Here is a 5,730-nt window from a genome sequence, read left to right on the forward strand (position 1 = left end):
CTACATTTTCCTCCTCTGTCTCTGCTGCTAAAGCCACTTTCTACCACTCTAAATTCCAAGCATCTGCCTCTAACCCTAGGAAGCTCTTTGCCACATTCTCCTCCCTCCTGAATCCTCCTCCCCCTCCCCCCCCCTCCTCCCTCTCTGCAGATGACTTCGTCAACCATTTTGAAAAGAAGATCGACGACATCCGATCCTCGTTTGCTAAGTCAAACAACACCGCTGGTTCTGCTCACACTGCCCTACCCTGTGCTCTGACCTCTTTCTCCCCTCTCTCTCCAGATGAAATCTCGCGTCTTGTGACGGCCGGCCGCCCAACAACCTGCCCGCTCGACCCTATCCCCTCCTCTCTTCTCCAGACCATTTCCGGAGACCTTCTCCCTTACCTCACCTCGCTCATCAACTTATCCCTGACCGCTGGCTACGTCCCTTCCGTCTTCAAGAGAGCGAGAGTTGCACCCCTTCTGAAAAAACCTACACTCGATCCCTCCGATGTCAACAACTACAGACCAGTATCCCTTCTTTCTTTTCTCTCCAAAACTCTTGAACGTGCCGTCCTTGGTCAGCTCTCCCGCTATCTCTCTCAGAATGACCTTCTTGATCCAAATCAGTCAGGTTTCAAGACTAGTCATTCAACTGAGACTGCTCTTCTCTGTATCACGGAGGCGCTCCGCACCGCTAAAGCTAACTCTCTCTCCTCTGCTCTCATCCTTCTAGACCTATCGGCTGCCTTCGATACTGTGAACCATCAGATCCTCCTCTCCACCCTCTCCGAGTTGGGCATCTCCGGCGCGGCCCACGCTTGGATTGCGTCCTACCTGACAGGTCGCTCCTACCAGGTGGCGTGGCGAGAATCTGTCTCCTCAACACGCGCTCTCACCACTGGTGTCCCCCAGGGCTCTGTTCTAGGCCCTCTCCTATTCTCGCTATACACCAAGTCACTTGGCTCTGTCATAACCTCACATGGTCTCTCCTATCATTGCTATGCAGACGACACACAATTAATCTTCTCCTTTCCCCCTTCTGATGACCAGGTGGCGAATCGCATCTCTGCATGTCTGGCAGACATATCAGTGTGGATGACGGATCACCACCTCAAGCTGAACTTCGGCAAGACGGAGCTGCTCTTCCTCCCGGGGAAGGACTGCCCGTTCCATGATCTCGCCATCACGGTTGACAACTCCATTGTGTCCTCCTCCCAGAGCGCTAAGAACCTTGGCGTGATCCTGGACAACAAACTGTCGTTCTCAACTAACATCAAGGCGGTGGCCCGTTCCTGTAGGTTCATGCTCTACAACATCCGCAGAGTACGACCCTGCCTCACACAGGAAGCGGCGCAGGTCCTAATCCAGGCACTTGTCATCTCCCGTCTGGATTACTGCAACTCGCTGTTGGCTGGGCTCCCCTGCCTGTGCCATTAAACCCCTACAACTCATCCAGAACGCCGCAGCCCGTCTAGTGTTCAACCTTCCCAAGTTCTCTCACGTCACCCCGCTCCTCCGCTCTCTCCACTGGCTTCCAGACACTTGAAACCCCACCTCTTTAAGGAATACCTAGGATAGGATAAAGTAATCCTTCTCACCCCCCCTCCCCCCCCTTAAAATATTTAGATGCACTATTGTAAAGTGGTTGTTCCACTGGATGTCATAAGGTGAATGCACCAATTTGTAAGTCGCTCTGGATAAGAGCGTCTGCTAAATGACTTAAATGTAATGTAAATGTAACTGCTCCGCCCACAACCGTACGGCTCTCCAGAGGGTAGTGAGGTCTGCACAACGCATCACCGGGGGGCAAACTACCTGCCCTCCAGGACACCTACACCACCCGATGTCACAGGAAGGCCATAAAGATCATCAAGGAAAACAACCACCCGAGCCACTGCCTGTTCACCCCGCTATCATCCAGAAGGCGAGGTCAGTACAGGTGCATCAAAGCTGGGACCGAGAGACTGAAAAACAACTTCTATCTCAAGGCCATCAGACTGTTAAACAGCCACCACTAACATTGAGTGGCTGCTGCCAACACACTGACTCAACTCCAGCCACTTTAATAATGGGAATTGATGGGAAATTATGTAAAATATATCACTAGCCACTTTAAACAATGCTACATAATATAATGTTTACATACCCTACATTATTAATCTCATATGTATATGTATATACTGTACTCTATATCATCTACTGCATCTTTATGTAATACATGTATCACTAGCCACTTTAACTATGCCACTTTGTTTACATACTCATCTCATATGAATATACTGTACTCAATACCATCTACTGTATTTTGCCTATGCCGCTCTGTACCATCACTCATTCATATATCTTTATGTACATATTCTTTATCCCCTTACACTTGTGTCTATAAGGTAGTAGTTTTGGAATTGTTAGCTAGATTACTTGTTGGTTATTACTGCATTGTCGGAACTAGAAGCACAAGCATTTCGCTACACTCACATTAACATCTGCTAACCATGTGTGTGTGACAAATACAATTTGATTTGATTTGATTTGATTTCATGTTGTACAGTGCCATATTTTCCTAACGGAAACCCTGAGGGTTTCATTTTTCGTTTTTCTTAGAATAGAAACACCCTAATATTAATCAAATTAATTAAGCTACATTTCTTAAAATCAATGCCATATACGTTCTCGCTTAAATTCTCTTGTACAGCCAATATTTTAAAAAGTCAAATGCTTCTCAAAGATGCCTTCTGGTGGTCAAACTAGCACTAACTAGCATTAATAGCAACAATGGCTGACACTTAAATAACATGTCATAGAATTATGCGGCAGGAAGAACCATTGTAGGTATACTTCTCATCGATAAGGACTGGCAAGTATTTCAAGGTAAAATAAATGGAATAGAGCTAAGCACATGCAAAATCCTAGAGGACAACCTGGTTCAGTCTGCTTTCCAACAGACAGTTGGTGACAAATTCACCTTTCAACAGGACAATAACCTAAAGCACAAGGACAAATATACACTGGAGTTGCTTATCAAGACGACATTAAATGTTCCTGGATAGTTACAGTTTAGAGATAAATTGGCTTGAAACGCTATGGCAAGACTTGAAAATGGCGGTGTAGCAATGATCAACAACCAACTCGACAGAGTTTTAAAAAGAATAATGGGAAAAAATTGTACAATCCATGTGTGCAAAGCTCTTAGAGACTTACCCAAAAAGACTCACAGCTGTAATCCCTGCCAAAGGTGATTCTAAGATTCTTCTAAGTATTGACCCAGGGTGTTGAATACAGACCTAAATCAAGATAATTAGTGAAACATTTTTCATATACCTCTGTAAAATGTTAGAATTTTTCTTCCACTTTTTGTACACAAAATTCTGACAATTAGTGACAGTAGTACTATGAAATTCTCTAGTTGACGGTTCAGGTAATTTCCAAAATGTCTCCAGTTGAGTGTCGTTTTTCTTCAGTTGCTTCTCTCACTCTTGTCGGTGTTGGTCCCTCTCTTTTAGCTTTTGGTCTTTCTCTTCACACGGGTTCTTTGCGTAGGGATAGAGTTCTACCAATAACCTTTATCTAAAGAACCCTTTTTGGAAGACAAGGGTTCTTGGTCGAGCAAAGGGTTCATCTAGAACCTTTAAAATCCTAAGAATGATTTTTGCAAGAAAGGGTACTTTGATGATTATTTGGGAGTCAAGAATGATTCTTTGGAAGGCAAGAAGGGTCCTACCTGGAATCCTTTTGATTCTGAAAAAGTTTTTATTTAATGTTTAAAGCTGCAATATATCTTTTTTTGTGCGACCTGACCAAATTCACATAAAAATGTCTGTTAATTAAAGATATGTTATTCTAATTGAAAGCATGTCAAAGAAGAGGTAGATTTGTTCTATGTGCACTATTTCTATGCTTTCCGTTGTTAAGTTTCGTTTTTGCGTCTTCAAAACAGCTGAAAATACAATATTTTTGGTTATGGAAAATATATTTCACAGCGGTTTAGATGGTACAATGATTCTCTACAATATACTTGCTTGTTTTGTCACATAAACTGAAATTAAGCAAACTATTAGATTTTTAGCAACCAGGAAATGGCAGAGTGATTTCTGCATAGTGCATCTTTAAATAGCACCTGAGCATTAGCGTTTACCTCAGTGTTCAAACTTTAATATCAGAGGGCCTCCCGGGTGGCGCAGTGGTTAAGGGCGCTGTACTGCAGCGCCAGCTGCGCCACCAGAGACTCTGGGTTTGCGCCCAGGCTCTGTCGTAACCGGGATGTCCGTGGGGCGACGCACAATTGGCCTAGCGTCGTCTGGGTTAGGGAGGGTTTGGCCGGTAGGGATATCCTTGTCTCATCGCACACCAGCGACTCCTGTGGCGGGCCGGGCACAGTGCGTGCTTACCAAGGTTGCCAGGTGCACAGTGTTTCCTCCAACACATTGGTGCGAGTGGCTTCTGGATTGGATGTGCACTGTGTTAAGAAGCTGTGCAGCTTGGTTGGGTTGTGTATCGGAGGATGCATGACTTTCAACCTTCATCTCTCCCGAGCCCGTACGGGAGTTGTAGCGATGAAACAAGATAGTAGCTACTAAAAAAAAACAATTGGATACCACGAAATTGGGGAGAAAAAGGGGTCAAAGGGGTTAAAAATAAAAATAAAACTTTAATATCAGGAGTTTGAACAATTTGATACATTTAAAAAGATAGATGTGAGAATGTTATAAACGGTACCCATTTAGGAATATTTGTGCATGTGTATATTGTATTCCCTTCATCATACGTGACCCGTTTCAGGAAACTAAGTATATGTCACGGGTCACTACTTCACAAGAGAGGCATTTGAACGTAAACTTTTTATTTTTTATCGAAATGCATTTTTGGGCAGAAATACCTTCTTAATATGTAAACTTTCATGGGCCTTAATAACAAAGTTGTATGCCATCTTTAAATACCAAGAAAATTGTTAAAATTACAAGCAACCTTCCCGCTTGCCATCATTGGCTGAGATAATGAGTGGGCTGGACATGCCGAGAGATGAGTTTGGATTGGTCTGCCATATAGCACGCTCCTGTCTATTTGATCAGGACATTATGTGTAGGTAATCCTGTCTAACGCAGCTTTTTTATTTAAGAGTTGCTCTCCACTTTCTGGAGGACCGAGTTTTGAAATCAGTGGAATTTGAGTATGTTAGCTGAGAAGATGGAGAAAACCCCTGTCTCCAGATTACATCTTCAAACCGTGGCATCCGGGACAGGAGATGCATCCATTGATGATCTACACAGGTAAGGTAGCCTAGCTAGCTACATTTTCATATATTATACATTTCTAGTGCTTTCTAGCTAACATTACATGTATGATCTTATTATTAGTATCTCAAAAGCATTTGCTTGGCTAGTTATAGCCTAATGTTAGCTAGCTAACATTGAACCTGGTTGGTTAGGTACCTGCAGATTCATGCAGGGTAGTAACGTCATGAGTTGGGATTATGGTTCATTGTTTAGCTAGCTAGCTACATGTCTTAACAAAATACTCCACTATGGAAGTATCCATTTCAATAGATTGTCACAGCAACAACTGTTGATGGACATAACGTTAGCTGGTAAATTCGCTCTGGCTATCTACTCCGATTTGAGATAGTTTAGCCCGCTACATTTTGATATATTACATGTTTGTAATTTAATTTCAAGTTAAAGTGTACTGTTAGATAGCTAACATTAGCTGGCTGGCTCGCTAGCTAACGTTACGTGTATGATCTTCATGTCTT

The sequence above is a fragment of the Oncorhynchus gorbuscha genome, linkage group LG07, assembly GCF_021184085.1.
Source record: "Oncorhynchus gorbuscha isolate QuinsamMale2020 ecotype Even-year linkage group LG07, OgorEven_v1.0, whole genome shotgun sequence".
NCBI lineage: Eukaryota > Metazoa > Chordata > Actinopteri > Salmoniformes > Salmonidae > Oncorhynchus > Oncorhynchus gorbuscha.